Source organism: Ixodes scapularis, unplaced genomic scaffold (genome assembly GCF_016920785.2).
Source record: "Ixodes scapularis isolate PalLabHiFi unplaced genomic scaffold, ASM1692078v2 PGA_scaffold6__148_contigs__length_123643588, whole genome shotgun sequence".
In the NCBI taxonomy this organism is placed as follows: Eukaryota; Metazoa; Arthropoda; class Arachnida; order Ixodida; family Ixodidae; genus Ixodes; species Ixodes scapularis.
The window spans coordinates 62,296,445-62,317,735 of NW_024609881.1; the positions used below are offsets into that span (position 1 = coordinate 62,296,445).

General features: G+C 45.1%; 1 pseudogene; it reads right to left on the reverse strand.

Moving 5' to 3' along the window:
* Positions 1-1,562: 1,562 nt before the first annotated feature.
* On the reverse strand, positions 1,563-16,205 carry LOC115315578 (annotated as a pseudogene).
* Between the last annotated feature and the right edge of the window lie 5,086 nt (positions 16,206-21,291).

Consider the following 21,291-nt stretch of genomic DNA (forward strand, 5'->3'; position numbering starts at 1 on the left):
GAAGCTAGCCGTCAGGTGCAGAGGGGTAAGCTCCAGGCTTCCCAAGCAGCTGAAATGTTCTATAAACCTCCTCAGAACATCCCTTGTGATTAGGTGAAGGGCTTGAGGTAAGGGGAGGTGCATGAACCAACACAAAGAGAGAAACATAAGCACTACCATTTGCAGTCGCCACGAACTGAAACCCACAGTGCCTGACATCGTTCGGAAAAAAACATTCTTGCTCTGTATGTTTGTATATTGATATACCTTTTTTACAGTTTTTACCAAAGTACCTCAGGGGTATCATGTTACATAGAAGACAAGTCTATCTTAATATCTGCATCTAAGAAGAGAAGTTGAATATTAGTTGTGAACACTTAATGTAATTCACATGCAGTAAAAGAAAATCTACTACGGTAATTCATTTCACAATCTGGGCACCTTGATCTCACCTCTGTTCTTCAACGCCTAGGTTGCCTGACATTCCTGTTGCCTTTGTGCTTCCTACGATCACTCTGTGCTCGTTCATGTGCTTTGTATTGGTGCGTTCCAGACTATTTCATGACTCTATCATGTTTCCTGTGCCTGCGTATGTCGCTGTGGGGCTTCTTTTCTTGTAGGAAGCTAAGGAGGCTGCAGCAGAGTAAATGAAGTTGCTGAATATATTCATGTCAATTTGCAACTTCATGATATCCTTGCCCTATGTTATTCTTTCGGATCAGATATGCAGCTGGGCAAAGTGACCACAGTGTAGACCTCCAGGAAAAGTTTGTGCACATTTCTGGAGAAACATTTGTCTAACATGTATTTCATATGTTTTTCTTACAGGAAAAAAAAGAGAAAATGAGAATCTAATATTCTTTGAAAAAAGAATACAGTTTGAACAGGGCACCCGAGAGAGGGAGAACAAGCTGGAGGAGCGGCGGATTTCACTTGAAGTGAAGCGCCTCATCCTCGAGGAGAAGCGCCTGGCCCTCGACAGAGACAAGCTCCAGCAACAAGTTCGTGAGTGGGAGGAGGAAAAAGAGGAGAGAGCTCAAGAAAGGGCAGAAAGAGAAAGGGATCGTGCACAGGAAAGACACTTTTTTCTCACACAGCAGCAAGCCATGCTGGAGCTCGTGCAATCAATGATTGCTAATAAGTTCAAATAGACAGCAGGCTTTGAGTTTTCACTTTTATTTGTTTAATTACCATAACATAAATATTTTTATATTCTTCCACACATCTTGCAAGTACAAATGTAGAAATGGAAGCTCCAATAAAGATTACTATAGCCAAAGAAAACTTGTTCAAAAGAAAATAACAGCGTCTTTTAACTCGGCAATCAGAAAATGACTAGAAAGGCCACTTTATGGTATAAATAAACAGTGTCACCAAAATTATGTAGAACATGCGAACTGTATAATCTCATGGGTACAATATCTTGACAGCAGCTAAAGAAGTTCTGCATGAAATAGCACTTAATGTGCAACACTTAAAAAATACTAGAAAGACCACGTTTAGGAAAATTTACAGGACCCACCAAGCCTATACGAGACATGCAAACTGTGTCTTATCTTATAAGAATGCTAACTGCCAAGGTTTCATGGAGGCAAAGCACCAGCCTACGGATACCCAGTTGGTTTGAATGTTTGTAGAGCTGCCCGCAGTTTGACGGAGGCTTATTGCAAAGAAGGTGCCATGATATTGAACTTTCTCTTGTACGTCGGAACATCTCCAGATGGATGAAATTAATCCTCAGTCCTGCACTGGGCCACGCCAGATACACTTTGTCGGTTTGGCACGTAGAATCCCCAAAAAGTAGTGCTCAGTATAATGGCCCAACCAGGGGAGGTTGCTCGCTCAAAGTCGAAGTGGTGGCTGGGCCGGGGACAACATGGCAATTCTGCTTGATGCAGGTGGCGGCCAAAGGTGACTGCTGAAATCGTCAGTTATTGAAGGGCTCATTCAGTAAAAACATGAAACGCCCACTGATTGAGTCATCTAATCACCGACGGTTTAGGCAGTCACCTAAGCACCTTAATACGAAAGGGTGGTGATAAGTGTAGATTGCCAGCAAAACTGTTGTTTTCCTTGGCCTAGCTACAATTTCGGCCTTGAGCAAGCGTACCTTCCCTGCTCAAGCTGTTCTATTGAGCGCTATGTAATGGAGCACTGATCTTACGAGATAAGACACAGTTTGAGTGTTTCATATAAGTTTGCTGAGCACTGTACCAAGAGTATCTTAAAGGTTCTGTCTGTCCCGTACAGAGGGTTTCAAGTATTGCCCCAAGTTGGGTGCATGGAGGCCAAAGAACATACCAGTCTGGCTACCGTACAGGCATGTATGACAGTTAGTAAAAATTGCCCCCACCCGATACATTCTCCCCACATCCTGCAAGTACAGCTTCTGGTTTTTCTTGAAGTCCAGGAATGCGAACTCGGATACTATTTTACCGAACCCCCACTCAACAGCTTGTCGCACAGTACTCATGCCACTGTTGAAGAGCACTTGCTGTTGAGTGAGGGTGGCACCTCCGTACGCCCTCATCAGAAGCCGCCGTAATGGGTACGCTGGGTCGCCGTAGATGGTGTAAGAGCGGCCCTGCACAAGCTTTTCCAACTTTCCGTAGAGGCCACTTTCGCGCAAAATGCCTGCATAAAACAGAGAAACAAGAAGGCACTGTACTTTTTACCACTTTTAAAAACAGAAGTTGCATGGTATTGATTGGCCAGTGTGCTCATTTGGCATGCTCCGTTTTGCAATGCAGTGTGAATGCTGCATTACAATACTTTGTCCTCTGTAGAACAGCACACTCTTTCAGAGCTAAGTAAATATTTTTGCAGCGAACCTCGAAGAAAGCAAGGGCTGCATAAATTGGAAGAGATATAGTTAAATCGGAACATGCCACTGCATCTTAACCAAAAATGAAGCACAAAACAGCATTTCAAGGCTTGTTATTTAAGCTCAGCGACTGGACTAGCTCATTTGAAAGAATCGCATTAATAATTGTATTGAACACATGATTTCCTTCGTGATTTGTATTTGGTTCGGTGCTACCTCTATAGCAAAACTGCTTATTCAGTGTTGCTACAGAGTTGAAATGCTGATTAATGGGAAGTGTTAATATCAAACGTGGAAGCATGCAGGTCCAGAACAGCTGCACCCACCAGCGTCATGCCTGTGTCCCGGATAGGGACCATCAAGTTGGCAAATGATGCCGTTTGCACACATTATTGACTGGTACTTCAATGCGTGCAGCCTCTTGTGTCCAGAAAAGTAGATCCGCTGGTTGGTGGAAGGGCGGCAGATGGGCCTCGCCGTCCCATCCACGAAACCCCAGCAGTTTGGGAGGGGTGCACCTCGGGCATGAACGGCCTGCAATAATGGTACATTCTTAGCGAGACCTTCATGGTATCTAAAACATGATTTGCTTTGATCAAGTGTCTTGTTTTTATATTTAATTTTATTCTCCAACTGCTTGGTGTCAGTATTCCTTATTTGTAGCATTGATGAGTTTAAATGCAGCTTTTTATTTTTTTTATTTTAACATCTTGCCAGCTATGAGGCCAAAGCAGGTTGGTAGGCACACTTAACTATTAAAAATGTTATCAAGAAAAGCATGCACAGTTTCACTATTTAGAGCTTCTGTGGATAGGCAGTTCTATTCTTCAATACATTTAACAGAAAGGATTTTAAAAGAGTCCATATTGAAGCGATAAGGCTCATTAAATTTGTTATGTTTTGTTCTAGTTGTGTTACCGAAGTTTGCATATGTAGCATATTTATTAATATCAATTGAATAACGACCATATACCAAGACCTCATCAGTGTACTTTCTCCCATGCACAGGAAGTGTTGTTTTTTGTAGTATACAAATGTGTCATGAAATAATATCAATTACTAAACAAACATCCCTCTTTAAGCTGTATGTTTTTTCTAAATTAGTTCTGTTTAGCAGTTCTGGGTAACATATTTGACCTCCTTAATTGGAAATGACAACAGTAGGCACAAATTTCTTTGGGGGAGGGGGAGGGAGAAGAGGTCTGAGGCTGGGAGGAAGAGAGGGAAGGGGGGGGGCTAGGATTGCTATGACCTGTGGTGTAAAGAGGGGAGGGGAGTCAAAATGCATGTGTATATTATATGGTTGACTAGATATTGGGGAGGAGGGAGGGGGGCTTAAAGCTAATGACTAGCCCAAGCAGCACGTTGTGAATGGGCCATCGCTGGCAAGTGTACTGGCCAACCAGATTTTCGATGGCCCAAGCTTGGCCAAAGTGCTCGGCAATAGCAGTGTTTTCGTCCTCGTCTGGTGACTTGCCATTCACTTTATGCCAGTCGCTGGCCATTCACTTTAGGCCAGTGACTGGCCATTCACTTTAGGCCAGTGACTGGCCATTCAATTTAGGCCAGTGACTGGCCATTCACCTTTGTCCAGTGGCTGGCCATTCACTTTAGGCCAGAGAATGGCCATTCAGCTTTGGCCAGTCACTTTCGGCCAGCCACTGGCCATTCACGTTTGGCCAGCCACTAGCCATTGACTTCCGGCCAGTCACTGGACGAAAGTGGCTGTAGTTATACACTTAATACATAATTTATCACAGACTGCCAGAAAATTTGGGTGTTCCTCAGAAGACTGTCAAGAGTATCGGGAGGTCAAGTTTGAGAACTCAACCCCAGAAACTTTTACATAGTAATGACACGCGAAGCTGCTGCAAGTCTGCTCAATATTTATTGGACCTTTTTGAGTACTAAGTCTTACGACGCTGGTTGCGACCACCATTCCAGTCGTCGTGGGTTCAGGGATGGCATGTTGTCCCACCATTAAGATCCCCCGGTAGTGCAGCAGTAAAAAAAAATAAAAGAAAGAAGTAACTTTAGGTGAAGGGACAGTGCAACAATAGAGAGTTTTAGTAGATCGTTCCGATACCTCCGATAGCCCCGATAACGATACTACGCATGCGCAAGGGACGCGGTGGCGGAGTATCGGGTATCGTTATCGGAGTCATGGGAGCGATCTACTAAAACTCTCTACTCTTCAGTTACAATATTTTTCAGTTTACACAAGCTTACTGGCACTAATGGGAAAGAGAAGCCTTGAGTACACAGTAAAAGTTTTTACACACTTAAGGGTGTAAATCAGTTTGTCCCTGGGCTAACAGCCTTATGGCGTTCAGGCAAGCACCCTTCATAAAGGGTGCTTGGTAACACCCTTGGTAAAGGGTGCTTGCCATGAAATGGGCACCTGCTGGGTTGGCCCAGTGGATGCTGGGCCACCCCAGCCAATCTGGCGCCGGGAGGGTATCATGCGACGTTTTGGTTATGTGGAGTACAAGGTCACATGACGCTCTCCCGACGCTGGATTGGCTGGTAGCGTCCGCCGCGCTCGGACGTAGGGTGAAATGAAGTATAGACCCCAGTGAACATTTCATTGGAATGTGTCCAATATACATAACAGAACTTGTAAATCGTACAAAAATCATATATGGTATTGCATATTCTTATATTATTATTACATGATTTACAGCTTATCATGTTTACTGAACACATTTACACTTTTTCACTTAGAGGGATTGCCACATTACCACATACGAGGCATGTGATAAAGAAATAATGAGTCACACTAAACACAACTCACTTCATGAAGTAATACAAAAGAGCTCCTTGCAAGCCACATCATAACCCCGTGGGCAATGGGGAAGTGCTACGGCACCCCCCTTTCTCGAACTCTAAGTGAGCAAGCAGTGGCCTCAAGCATCGCACTGCACGGTTGAACCATTGTGAACATCATGGTCTGCCACAAACGAAGCATGTAAAGCTTTCCTGTTTGGAGATCAAGTGACGTGTTTTGTTTGTCTCAGGGGATTGCAGGCAACCCACGCTTCGCTTATCACTTGTCTCCTACGCGCATCTGGCTCAACTCACAAATCGCGCATTGTACCAAACGGTCCAAGAAAACGGAAAGGAAGGACTCCCCTCATTCTCGGACCCTCGTTCGTGCAACCGGAAACAGCCATTCTCCCCCTAGAAGATTAATTAGCCCGTCGCTTAAAACTCGAACAAAAGTTGCTTTCCCCACCCCGTTCAGCCTACGCTGACAGTGTTGTGGAAGCTACGTGCTCCTTGGGCCAGCCCACGTGGGCCAGCCACACGCTCGTCACGCCACGGGTACTTCGAACGGCTCGGTTGTAACGCGCTCACGCTAATGACACCACCACAACGCTGCCAGCGCCACCAAGGGCAAAGCTGATAACCACGCCTGCCTTGCTACTCCACGAACGCGAGGAATCTTTTCTTTCTGCTTTTGTTTGCGCCGGATATCCCCTGACGCATCGCGCTCTCCGTTCGCTTCTCTTCCAGCGCTTGCTGGAGTGCACCGTTTGGAACGCAAAATATAGCCAGCCGTTCAAAATACAAACGTGCGATTATCATTTACGGTTATTATCCCTCATACTTGGTTCACTTCCAAACGAAACTTGAATATTTCGATTTTTGTTTCCGTACCCCTTTAAAGAACACAACTGTGATGATGATTTAATGAATGATGATGATGAAACAATTTTGACTGAAGAGAGTGACCACAAGGGTATACTAAAAAGAATCACTAACAATGATGAAACCTAGAAATCTATTAGTGCCTTCCCTGTGTTTTGCCATTGAGTGGAAGAAGTTTCTTGGCCTATATTTTTGTTAGAAACAGGTGTGATGCGTCCGTCTGTTTTTTTTTTAATCTTGATGTTGTGCATATTTTTTATTTCCTAGGTTGAAAGCTCAAGGCATTCCCTGTTGTTTGTTCAACCACATTTACCCAAATGTTAGTAGGTTGCTTTTTTATGTTTACTGTCCTTGGCTATGTCAGGGGTTGTGAACAGTAAAACGCTGTAAGGCCCAGGAAGGAATTCCCTTTGTAAAGTGGTGGCTAGCAGAAGAGGAATAGTAAAGACTGACTTCATGTCTTCTCCTGCGTTTTCTTTTTTGGGTCGCCTATTCATTTTTTGCCAATTAATACTCAGCTGTGTTTAATACTTCTCTGCGTTTGTGTCATCCCTCAGAGAACTCGTCTTTAATAAATTATGTGTTTAGCCTGTTTAGCTAGCTTGCACCCTCCTTTTTGTTTTTGACCATTAATAAATGACTGTAGGATTCAACTGAAAGCACGGTGTTAATGGATACTAATAAATAGCAGCATACTTTTATTGACTAGTGGTGATGATTGGACTAGTTAGTAGCCATTTATTGAAAAGAAATCATGAAGAATATGGGAACAGAGGATCTGAACACACCACAGCGCTGTGTTGATCTCCTCCTTGTCCGTGCCATTCACATTCCATATTTTTAGTAACACATTTATTAATAATTTTCTGCTTGGTATCATCTGTATAGGGGCTCACTGGAACGACCCATCTGCTATTGCATTCACTTTAGGGCAGCTCCCCCTACCTCATGGTGCCATCGCTCAGGAAGTGCAAGGCGGGTGTCACTCTCACTCTTGTGGCTCAATTCCCCAGGTTCCCATAGGTTTCAAGCTGCTAGCCAAACTGAGTCAGGCCTTCCAGCCCTGCAGGAAATATCAATTCCACTCTCTTAGACGTAGACACCCACATTTTGCGTGTACGTGAAAGAAGCTCTAACAGAGAGGAAACAAAATGATTGGCCTTTTTTTAATGCATCCTTTTCTTTCGCTGAGAACATACATAAACGTTACACGCTATTGGACATTCAGTGGTGCGGCTTAATTTAGGAAGAGCACTTTTTTCATATAACTTTTATATAAAGAAAAAACTCAATATAATAGGTCGGACATAAATGGTTGCTATGAACTGCCCTATACATTTACACATTACCTGATATCATTAAAAGAGTAGAGTAGCGTAGGGCTGCACTGCACCAATTACGTCTTTGTAACCAATTAATAGTTGGCATTTATTTGTTTATTACTATTGGCTATTATTCTTTGACAGAAAGAATAACCGGGCGAGTTCGTACGGTGGTAGTCTTTGAACTCCATCAAAAATTCAGGTTTGACATTAGTTAAAGGGGCCCTCCGGATCGTTATGCGATGATCTATTTATGGCGGTAACTCAATCTACAGGCCCTAAGGATCCTAAAAATCATAAAATTACGGTCATGCGCGGCGGATTTCCCTATTAAAATTGCTATCAAATTCCACGGCACGCCCCCCTTTCTGAGATGAGCCCGGAAAAAGGGAGGGGCATCTCTTTACGCGTCAGCCAATAGCAAGCGAAGGATTCCGGCGTCACTGCGCGTCACCAACGCGGCCGACCGCCGACCCGCGGAGGAATCTCTTGAACACGCGCGGACCGTCGTCAAGGAACCCGGACTTTGTGCTCGGCAGTCGTCGTTCGTCGCACCGCACCGTCGCGCTGCTACTGCAATACGCACTCGCATTCCACAGATGACAAGGAAAAGTTTGACTCGTTGACGTGGAAGGATCGCAAAGCTGGCTTCGGAGTCGGGATCCACGGGAAGGAGGAACATGTGTCCCGCAAACGCACGCCTGCAGACGTCCCGGGAAGCAGACGAGCCGACGCGCCGACGCATCGCCCACTAGCAACAAGCTTGCGGGGAGAAAACATAGTTCGCTGGTATTGGAGCGATAATTGCGGACTATGTTTCCCGCACCACAATCAGTTTACGTTTTTCTCAAACTCTAATTTACAACCTTAAAAAGTGTTGCAATAATAACGTTCGCATTCACCGCGAGATGCAGCATTTCCATTGGTCAAGTTTTAGCGATGGGCAGGGAATGGGGGATCGTCTTCCAAGAGGAAATAGTCCCGATATATTTCTTCTGTCATCTGCTTAATAAACGGTTTTGTAATCTAAAACTTTGTATACATATTAACTTGCACCTACTATGCAATATAACAGCATAAACAGACAATCGCAGAAAGCTCCGAAGGGCCCCTTTAATTTTTTCCGCCTTTTTTCATGTTTTTGTTTTTTCTAGCTGCTCTGATTTTTGTAAGGGCTTCCGCCACTACTAAAAAACATGACATCTAAACTCCTTTTATTTTTTGCATCACACAATCGTAAACTTAAAAAGTGTGCCGGTTCGGTAAACGCGAAGAGACCTAATTTCCGAGGGTGAAACCTCTAAAAACAACGAACAAGTAAAAGAAACAAACACGGGGCGTTGTTTGTCCGTTGTTTTTAGCGCTTTTACCCTCGGAATAATGACGAAGCGACCGCGCGTCTCAACGCACAGGCATTAGCATATGCAAAAAATCATGCTGCATGCTCGCTCTTGTAACGTTTTTTCTCGCTCCCGCTTTATGAAACAAATCGGTGGCGAGCGGCTGTTAGGACAAGACGTCAGAACTAGCGTGACCTGTGATTAACACTTTGGGACGGCGACTGAATGCTTGAACTGCCGTCAGACGGCACTTGAACGCTCCGCACAAGCGTCGTCGGCAACGGCGCAAAGAACATGCCCAAGGTTCCGCCGCGCGGAAATCTTTCTCACACTGCGGAGCGAGCCACAGGTTTTGAAGAAGATACGCTCTTTTCAAATAACGAAATAACACAGGGCAGAAGCATAGTTAGAATTAAGCATAGCTTAGCAAGCACACGGTACACAACAAAGTTTGAAACAGCAGCCCACTTCGCAGAAACAAAAGAAAGTTGCTAACCGGCGTTTGCACGAGTCGTGCATGGGCGGTTCTGAACTTACGGGCGTTGCCAAGACGCAGCGTCTCCCAGCTCTCAGTCATCGATTGTTATTCTTGAACACGGTATTCGTAAGGATGATATTTAAAATATCCACTATAACGGCTAAAACGTAAAAAAAAGGATATTTCCGAAGCTTCTGGAACTTCAACGACCATTCAAACGAGCCCAACGGAAGCTGATTGCGATAGCGATGGTCTTGCGCAGTCTTCAAGAGTCTCTTTTCTGTTCTATATATTGTTATTTTTTTAGAACTATACTAAGCAAAATAAATTATATTAGTAACAATAAGAATTTCACTAAAATAATAATGTAAAACATGACAAAAAGTGAGTAAATCATAGGTTTTATTTAAACTTTAGGTTGTCTCTTTTTTGTGTAAACCGAAACCGAAACTAACTCAAGCAACGTTTCCTTCGTCGTAATTGTTTGCGTGTGCGTGTGTGCATGCGCGTGCGTGTGTTTGTGCGCACGCGTGTGGATGCGTCCGCGTGCATGCGCGTGTGCGTTTCTGGTTGTGCGTGCGTGTGCGCCTGCGCGCGGGCGTGGGTTTGCGCGTGTGCATGCGTGTGTACGTGAGTGCGCGCGTGTATGTGTGCGACTGCGAGCGCGCAAGCGTCTGTTTGTTCGTTCTATTGCGCCGCGCCCGCAAGAAGAACAATTGGATGTCCCTGGACACTGTTAAAACACTAACTTATTGATTATTATTATTATTATTATTATTATTATTGTAGTTGTTGTTACTGAAACATAGCCCTGAGACTTTAGACACAGGGCCCTTAACTTTTCTATAGCTGGCTGTAGCTGTATCTATAAATTTTTAAGGCCGACCATGCGAAGCTACAGGGGGTGATAGCCTCCCATTGAATTTCCCATAGACGACCATAGGCCATTTTTTATGGGATGTCTCAGATTGGTTTATTATGGGATTTGCCTCTTTATGTGTGTGAGTTTTTGTGCATGTCACCATATTCTCAAATGAATATTTTACTCGGGTTGACATGGTCATGAGACAGGTTCTAGCAGCATGTCATGAATATTTGTCAAACATTTTCACAATATTTTGATTTCATGTTGCCAGATACAAACTCGAGACTAACTGATTTTCTTACTGTACACTTCCATCAATCAATATTTGTAAAAAATGCTAGTATAGAGCATTTCACCCTACTTTCCGATTTCTGAGCATGGAGTGATTTGTAAGAAAATTAAATATGAACTCATATATAAAATTTTGTTTTCAAAGATAAAAATTGTATGCAAAAGAGGCACTTAATTATCAGCTATTTGCATGAATTACAACTGGGGATGCCGCGAACTTTTTTCGAATCGAAGTTTCGATGATCAAATCAAGCGGTTCGAAAGGTTCGAAAGATTTAGATTTTTCGAATTGTCTACATCGTAAAATTCGATGGAAGTCGAATTTTCGAACTTGTTAAGCTAAGAAGTTCGACGCTTTTCGAACCGTCAAACTTATTACACTAAAAAATTCGATCTTTTTCGAACTTTCGAATTTATTGCGCTGCAAAGTTCGATGCTTCTCAAACTTCCGAACTTGACTGACCAAAAAATTCGATTAATTTAGAACTTTCGAACTTATTTATCAAGAGAATTCGAAAAGGTTCGAATTTCGAATCCTGAAAAGTCAGAAGTTCGACGAACTTCGACCTTTTAGGGTAAACGATCGACGTTCGTCGAACTTCGAAAGATCAGCGGACGGTTTCATTTGAATTCAAGTAGTGAGGTACATTCGTAATTTTTTTTCTCTCGAACTTTTACACGCGGTGCTGCGTTCCTTACGAAAGACAATGCCGTTTGTTTCAATGTTCTGGCATGCTTAGTTTTAAAGAAATAAATTCCCGAAGGGCGAGAAAGGACGCCGGGTTTTTGACGATTATCGTTTGTGCCAGATTCGAAGCGCGCTCTAGCCGAAGCTATTTGTGGTAGAGATGTTATACTTTTTTTAAGAATGATCTACGTATAGCCTAGGTAAGTGCCGTTTTAAGATGTGATTTTTGTTATTCAACGTGAGTTTCGAAGAAATGTGCAAACATGTATCTACATGCAATTATGCCCTAAACTTGATATTTATTTTCGTCTAAGTTGTTTGAGGTATCGCATTTAAATTATCACCACAGACAGTACATATCATTGCTTTTGAACTTCCGAACCACTAAGCATGTGACGAGTAGTGCCTTCTGACGAGTTTCTAACAATGACCATCTACGCAATCTTTTATGCAGTGAAGAGCGACAGTAGCTATACATATGCATAAATAAATTCAGATTAAAATAAGCTCGACTACGCCCTCTTTCCCCGTATTGTTTTCTTTAACAGTCCGAAATATCTGGAAGGGAGGAAGGGAACTGAAGCTCCCCCCCCCCCCCCCCCCCCCTCTGCTACCCTCTTTCTCCCCATTTTTCCTCTTCCGACACCACTTGTATGGTAGAACGCTCCTCGACCTCGAGTTGTGTCGGCTTTTTGCGAGGCGATTCCTCCAAGAAAATAAACCTCCAGGAGAATTACAAACTTAACTTACTATATGCCAGCGTCACTCGGGCGGCGTTCGATCGGATTACTACCAGCGTGCAAGGGGTGGTGAGGTAGTTTGCCAGGTCGCTTCAAAGTTTTTCTGAGCCTCAACCTCCTGCTCGCCCCTGGCCGTTTCGAACTGGATGAGTCTCGTAAAACAGTGTGTTCGTGTGATCACTACTATGTGATGCAGGTTAAAGACCCTCCCCTCCCCCTCCCCCCTCCCGGGCTGGCGGTCACAATTACTGATCTATGGTAACACGTCACTCTGCACTGGCAAATATTCCAGCCCATCCGGGACACTCGTCGTCTCATTTAATTGCCTGACCAACTTCGCAGAATCTAGATATCACACCCTAACTTTTCTAAACTTGATTTTCTGAAAACCTGTGAGTCGTGAAAACGTTATTTGAAACAAACTGTGTAGGAACTTGAAAACCGGACTTCGAACTTTGAAAACTTGGACTAGAAAGAAATTCAAAATCTTCGAAGTTTTTTTTTTTTTTTTTTTTTTTTTTTTTCAAATTTAGCGGTAAAAGAGAATCGAAACCTTCGACCTTTTCGAACTTTATGCGGAAATAAATTCGAAATCTCCGAATTGTTCGAACTTCATGTCCATAAAAATTCGAAGCGTTCGAAGTTTTCGAATTTTATTTCTAAAGATTTTCGAAATCTTCGAATTTATCGAACCTGAAGTAAAAAAAATATTCGAAATATTCGAATTCGAACTTTTAGAAACCGTGAAAGCTTCGAACTTTTCGAGTTGGAAACTCCCCTGTGATTGAAAGTTGCGAATTTTTCGAATTCGAACCTCGGTCGGTACGAAAATATCGAAATTTTTCGAAATCGAACCTCAGTTCGCTTCGCAAATATCGAAACCTTTCGAAATCGAACCTAGGGTGGTTCGCGACATCCCTAATTACAACTGACATTATAAGGAACTAGACTGCTAACAACTGTTGCTTTTCAAGCAGAAATCTTACCTGTACATTATGTACAGAGCCATATACAAGCTTTCCAAAACCATTGCACATTATTTATTTAGCACCCTCTTCTACACCCTTCTCACATTCTTCACTAAATGTAGGGTGTAACACGAAACAGCACCTTTTTCGGTAAAATTATGAGGTTGTATTCCTAGTTTTAGGTTGTTAAAAAGGTGTAGCCGAGGGTGTAAGTTGCTACAACACCCCTTTTACACCCTTAAAGGTGTAAAAACTTTTACTGTGTAGTACGGCCGAGCATCACTGGCGTCAATCACCACGATAGCGTCAATAGCGTCACGGCGTTGCCCACCACCCGCCAACAATCACGTTATTAACAACAAAACCAGCGTTCTGCACATCTAGGTCGAGATGTTCATTTTCTTTTTCTTTTACGTATCGTTCGATTTTGAACGTTTCCGTTGCGGTTTTAACCGAAGCTGTTAGCTTTCCTTGGCTCAGGAAATCAGTATCCTAGCACCTAATTAAAACATTACTGAGACTAGCTTAAGTTTAATCAATATATGAGAGACGTCTTGTTTAGGCTCTTCCAAAACACAAAGCCTGAAATTTCCAATCTTATCCGATTCAAGCACAAGCTGATCGGGGTGCATGGCTAGCGTGGCGGTTTACTAAGCTGAGTGCATTGATACATCTATAGATTTTTAAGGTAGAAAAGGGGGCTTATGGTCGGTATACAGGTACACTGGCTGGGTAACGTTGGGTGCGTCTTCCAGGAAAGGGGAGCATCTGCGCCCGATGCACCCGACTACAACTTTTTTTTCTTCGAGTGCAGTTGGGAAGTAAATATGTGGAGCAGTAACCGAAAAATCGCGGATGTGGCATTCGCGCTAAGAGTGCCGCGCGGCGACAGAGCGGTATTGTTAACGCGAAGATGACGTCGGCGCTGCTTTCGTATTTTATTTTCATAGAACAACGACGGGCACAATATTTTCCCACTTCTAGTATAATGTTCCAAATGAACATATAACACGACAGTGCTAGTTAAGACAATAGCCTTTCAAGTCTAACGAAAAAAAAACTGAATAAAACGGTGATCGTTTGCTTGCGCTAACAGTGTTCGCGCGATGCACGCACTAATATTCTGCCAACCACAGGCTCGTGATGCTTCTCTCGGTGCCCGTCGTTATGCCAAACTTTCGTCAACGCGATGAAAGTTTAGGTTATGGGTGTCCCTGCGGCGAAACTGAAAATCAGCACTTTTGGCAGAACACTTGTCGGCCATGTTTATGTCCACGGCGGCCAAGCTGAGAATCAGCACTTCTGGCCAAACACTCGCCGGCCGTGTTTATGTTTCCGGCGGCCAAGGTGGAAATCAGCACTGCTGGCCAAACACTTGCCGGCCGTGTTTATGTCTCCGGCGGCCAAGCTGAAAATCAGCACTGCTGGCCAAACACTCGCCGGCCGTGTTTATGTTTCCGGTGGCCAAGCTGAAAATCAGCACTACTGGCCAAACACTTGCCGGCCGTGTTTATGTCTCCGGCGGCCAAGCTGAAAATCAGCACTTGTGGCCAAACACTTGCCGGGCGTGTTTATGTCGCCGGCGGCCAAGCTCAAAATCACCACTGCCGGCTAAACACTTACCGACCGTGTTTATGTCCCCGGCGGCCAAGCTGAAAATCACCACTGCTGGCCGAACACTTGCCGGCCGTGTTTATGTCTCCGGCGTCCAAGCTGAAAATGAGCACTTCTGGCCAGGCGCTTGCCGGCAGTGTTTATGTCTCCGGCGGACAAGCTAAAACAGCTAGTTTGTGGCCGGACCCTTGCCGGCCTTGTTATTGTCTCCGATGGCCAAGCACTTAAAGTGGCCAAGCTGTCCAGACACTGGCCAACCGTCGGCCGTTCGAAATTCACTTTCTGGTGCTGCTTGGGTAGGCTACTGAACACCAATAATGGCAAGTATTATTATGTGACACTCCAAGCATTGAATATTGCAAAGCATTTTATGAAATGCCGGCCAAATTACTCCAGCAAAATGTGTGTATCGCACAGAGAAAAAGTTGTCATATTGGTCTCTGCCAAAGAGTCTCTTTAAGAGGATGAATAAACTTTGTTGTAATTACGTTCTTAATTACTTTTGTATTCTTTTTAATCAGGAAACATTAAAACCGTCAGATATGAAAAAAATAGCATTAAGCCAGTGCACCTTACAGAAATATTAGGCGCGTGCAACATCCCCCCCCCCCTTTCCAAAAAACAAAAAACAAAACGGAATTGGGTTGAATATATAGGTTCTGGTTTTCTATGGGAACGCATATTTGCGTCGGCGGTCCTGTTCCTCGTGGGCAAATTAAGCAACTACGATGCGTAATTTGACCATGTGCGCTACGCTTACTTCTACGAGGGAGGTGAGGAGATAGTCGCACGCTTTGACCTCGGGGAACAGGACTGCCGGTGCGGAGGTGCGTTTTGATAGGACACCGAAACTTAAAAACACATCTAATAGTTAATTTTTTTCGGAATGTCGTAAAATGTTGCGCACGTTTTTCTTAAGTTTAATGGTTTAAAAACGCCGCTCAGTTAACGTGCAGACTTACTCTTGCGAAGCGTTCCAAGTCGCCCAAGCTCAGCCAGCTGTGGGTGGTCAGGTCGTCCAGCAAGTGACCGAAGGTGCCGTCGATGTGCTTGAGCACCTGACCGACGATCTCGACATTGCCAACGAATGACGGCCGAAGATCGGCTCCAAATCCCACCAGCGGTTTGGGTAGGCAAGTCGGCGCAGGCACATAAGGAGGGCCTCCTCCCCGCTAACAACAACCCCTTGGCTGCTGTACACCACCTTTGGCATCAGCAGGACGTCATTTAAGAGTCCAAAATCGTCCTTCTCAAAGCGAAACATGCGCCGAAAAGTCAGGTCGTCGAGTTTGGCGACATCCAGGAGCCCCCCACTTGACTTGTATCGACGCGGTTCTGGCTCCCGGTATTGGAGGAACATGTCCTCCAAATCGCTCCACGACATGTTCATATGAAGAAGATGGTCAACCAGCACACTGGATCGCGATCGGCGTATTGGAGGCATGATTAGAAAGAAGAAGAAAAAAAGAAATCACTTCACAGAGCTCAAAGCGTGCGCAACCTAGGTTCGTAATTTGGCGCGAAATTGTGCACAATAACTTTCAGGGCGCCGAAAATACACAAGGACAAGGTACAAGAAAGGAGACGTGAACAAGGCGCACTCGCAACTAGCGCTTGATGCTTTAATGATCGCGCCCGCGAACATGCTGCGGCTACACGGGCTACCCCGTCGGGACACCTCGCCACGCACTGCAGCCGTTGCTCCTGCACACCGTCATTTAGTGACACGAGGTTTTTGGCCAGATACGCCGATCGGATATCGAGGAAGCTGCACGAGGCCTTCGAAATAAAAGAAAAGGGCAAGGACTGCATTAGTGACACGTCTGTGTCACTATCGGCAAAAGAGCACACTTTTCTACGAAGGGGGCTACACCGGACGTAGTATGACTGTGTAGTATGACTGTGTAGTATGACTGTGTAGTATGACTGTGTAGTATGACTGTGTTGTTTTCCATGAGAATATAAGAGAGTGGTTTTTTCATAAACGCTAGTTGCGAGTGCGCCTTGTTCACGTCTCCTTTCTTGTACCTTGTCCTTGTGTATTTTCGGCGCCCTGAAAGTTATCATGAACCAACTAGCCCAGATTGCCATTCTAATGAAATTGTGCACGTGTGGATTGTCTTGGCTCTGTTAGTTGTGACCTGCTAAACTAAAAAGTAGGTTGGCTGTGACCAAAAGCATACGTTAAAACACGTTTAAAGATGTTTGTTGTGACAAAAAAATGTTTATTTTATTTTTAATTTACAGCATTTCGCGTGCCTTTTGAAATGCGAGAATTGCATTACTAGCTGCTACTACATCTTGGCGGCGCTGCAAGCGCGCGACGTTGCGTTTTGCGTCGCCGTGGGGAAACGCTATTCTAAAACTCTCCTGCCTAGCAAGCGCTAACGCAAGCGCTAAATTTAGCGCTAGCTTGCGCTAAAATTGCGTACGTTATTCTAAAACTCCCCAATATCACACGATTTTGCGTCTCTCCCACCAGAAGGTAGTGTATCGTTTTAATAAAATCAATAGAATTATTGAGTTTCCGGTAAGTGGTACCTATCAGAACCTTATTTAAACCAAATGTCAGATTACCAAAACCGTGAACTTGATTCTTTTTTTTCATCAGTATCACCACTCCAGCTCCTCCTCTTGATATTCGGTTTTGGCGTATATGTGGGCGGTACAAACTACGACGTTTTAATTTTAGCATGAAACCGAATTTCGCACGTGCGGGTCATAGGAATGCAACACTTGTTTAAGTTCTTCGCTTTTGTTCACAATACTTCGAGCGTTGAGATGAACAAATCAGAGTTCTCTGTTTTTTGTCTAGACGTCAGTCAGCGGTACCTTCCCGATTCCATACGGAGCTATGAACTTGACAGCATTTGGTTACAGACATAAAGTGGATCGTTGATTTCCAGCTTGTCATACACGATTGAAACTTCATATTTGCTGATTTTGTAGTTATTTGCACTGTGTCATGAGCGTTCTCTGATTAGGCGTGTGTTATAAGAAAAACGTATTCTGATATTGAAATGCATTTCAAGTTGTTGAACTTGCTAAATAGTGTTGCCTCTTCGCTAAAGTTCTTGCTATGAAAGGGCTAATCCTGACGTAATATTGTTTGTTCGATGCGATGAATTGGTTTAACAGTGCTTACAAAAATGTTGAGTGTCGAAGTAAAACAATTGTTACAACTTTTTGCTTAAGTTATTTAGCGTTCTTGTCAGTTCCCTCGTTTACACGAAAAAAGTACGTGGTTACTCCGCCGGCCTCGGTCATCAAAAATATCAATCCGCTGTTTTAGCTTCTCAACATGATTTCGCAAATTTGAGATTTTGCAATGACATGCCCCAACTTTCTCCGACACGGCGTTTATTTTAGCCATTTCGCTTTCAGCGATTTCTATGTTACTTCAAATTTCATTCATTGCGGCGTCTGCACGGGACTGGTTGCTCATGATTTCATTCATGTTGCCGGATAAAAAATATTTTTGCATATTTTTTGTCATTTTACACAATTAAATATTAGTGGACCCCGGGTTTGTTTCCACATCCCCACTCAAAATAAAAAAAGCAAATGTAGCACATGTAAGCAGTCATATAAGAAACCGTACAACACGCGAGAGCTTGGCACTGTAAACAAAAAGTAGTTGGTAATTTTTGTTTTACAAGACAGGGGGCGTTTACTTGCATGTAGCAGAAATACCAACGGATTATATGCCTGCATGGTGTCGCTAGTGCCAAGGCCCAGCCCTGTGTTCTTTCAGCTGTCAGGAAATATAGCAACATTTGAAAGAAACCCGCGGCTCACCCGTCAATACGTTGGAGACGCAACAAGGCAGCAAGTTCTCATTTAAACAACAAAGTATTGAGGTAGTGCTGTTATTCTCAACAAAATCACAATATGTGGTCATTATATCGATTGTAGGATACTTCACCGGTTACCCAAGAGGTAGCTCAATCCACTAACTGTGACAAATAATCTCTACTATTAATCTGAGTACGTCCATCGGTTATTTTGTGCAAAGCGACTGAACCGCCAGATTCATAACAAGGGTGATCAATTAGGACCCCCTCGTATTTATTTCGGCAAGCTTTTTTGGATAATTACCTTGTAGCGGCAGCTATCGGCAGCGATCCAGCGCTTGAACGGCGCCAAGCTCACGGGACAGGCACGAGCTAAGGACACGAGGTGCCTGGACCATGAGCTGCACGGAATGTGGAATTCGGCAAAGGGCCCGTCGGTGACCTAGTCGAAACGGACAGTGTAAATATTGTAAATAAATATGTAGAGTGTGATTTGCCGAGCCTCCACTCCTACATACTGGTGACCTCGGATCGAGCCACCACCGACCACGCACAGCTACGCTGCCCTGGAGCCCTGGTTCTTTGCGTGAGTCCAGCTTTGTGCCCCCGTCATGAGCCTCGGAGACGATGGCGCCGCTCCCGGAGCCCCGACGACACTGGGGGCGACGACTCTCAACACCAAGTTCCCAGAGTTCTGGTCGTCCGATTCCGAGCTGTAATTCCTGACCGCGGAATCAATTTTCCGGAAGAGCAGGAAAACTTCATCTCTGATCACATTTGACTACGTCGTCGCGGCCTTCCCGCAGTCAACCGCATCCGTGGTTCCCGACATTCTGCGTCCTCCACCCGCAGACCAGCCCTTCGAGACTTTACGAAAAGAGCTAATTCGTCGCACCACAGAATCTGAGCAACGGAGTCTCCAGTAGCTGTTGACTGCGAAGGAGCTGGGAGACCGCAAACCTACAAAATTATTGCGACGCATGGAGCACCTCCTTGGAGACAAAGCCACGACGATGGAAACATCCATATTTAAATAACTTTTTCTCCAACGCCTACCAAGCCAAGTCAGGATTATTTTGAGTACATCTGCCACCGACTTAATCTCCAGGCTTGCTCGTATGGCCGACCAAATCATAGACGTAGGCTCTCCTGCCATCTCAGGGGTGCGTCAAGAGACATCCTCAACGCCGCGCACTACTGTGAGCGACATCGGATCCTAGCTCGCTTGACTCCTCAGCTTCAACGATAACATAGAGGCCAGGGTGAGTGAGCTCAGTCGTGAGATTTGTAACCTCCAATCACGACCTTCCCGATCCTTGACCGTCAATCCACGAGCTAACGCTGCCCAGCGCCGAAGTGAATCAAGAGCTGGGTCCCACCTTCCAAGAGTATGCTGGTACCACCAGAGATTCGGATCCCGAGCCAGAGCATGCCGCCCACCGTGTAACTACTTGGGAGACGACATGGGCACCCGCTGAACGGAGCCAGCGTCGAAAGCCCAACTTCAGGCCGGCTTTTCTACGTCACGGAACGCAGCACAGAGGTCCGCTTCCTGGCGGATACTGGGGCTGAGGTAAGCGTGGTAGCTCCTATGCTGGAGGACCGCCGGTGCCGCCAAGAGTCGCCACCGCTCCATGCTGTTAACAGATCCTCGATAAAAGCGTACGGCGAAAGGTCCCTGACGTTGGACATCGGACTCCGCCGGACATTCCATTGGATTTTTATCATTGCGAATGTTCGGCCGGCGATCATAGGAGCAGACTTTCTGCGGCGATTCGCACTGACCATGGACCTGAGGAGAAATCAACTCCTTGACACCGAGACGCAATTAGGCGTCCAAGTTATCGTGTCGAAGTCCCCTCCTCTTAAACTTGCTCTTCCACGAACAGAAACGATTTCTCCTTGGCAAACCATCGCCGACGAATTTCCTGCAATGTTTCGCCCACCTGCTCCCGATCGAGCCATCCGACACACCGTGACCCATGACATCGTGACGAAAGGGGCACCAGTTTTCGCCAGACCACGTCGACTCGCTCCCGACCGCCTGAAGATAGCCAAGAACGAATTCTAACACGTGCATGAACTTGGTTTTATCAGGCCATCTTCGAGTCCGTCGTCATCGGCCCTTCACATGGCCCCGAAGAAAACCGGGGACTGGCGCCCCTGTGGGGACTGCCGATCATTAAACCAGTGTACTCTGCCGAACCGTTACCCCATCCTCATACTCAGGACTTCGGTGGAATTCTGCAGGGCGCGAAGGTTTTCAGCAAGGTGGACCTCGTAAAGGCATTCTACCAGATTCCCATAGAACCGGCAGACATCCCCAAGACGGCTGTCATCACACCGTTTGGTTTGTAAGAGTTCTTGCGAATGCCCTTTGGACTGCGCAACGCTGCACAAACCTTTCAACGATTCTTCGACACAGTCCTCCGAGGTTTGTCATTCACCTTCGCGTACATCGACGATATCCTTGTATTCAGCAACACTACGGAAGAGCACGCCGCACATCTACGACAACTCTTCTCGCGCTTCCAAGAATACGGACTTGTCGTCAATCCGACCATGAGTGAATTCGGCGTCAACGAACTTGAATTTCTTGGCCACCACGTTGATAGCCGTGGAATTCAGCCATTACCCGAGAAAGTCGAAGTCATCCGAAGCTTTCCACAACCCCCGACGGCGAAGAAACTTCGGAACATTCTCGTCCTCGTGAATTTTTATCGACGGTTTATACCAT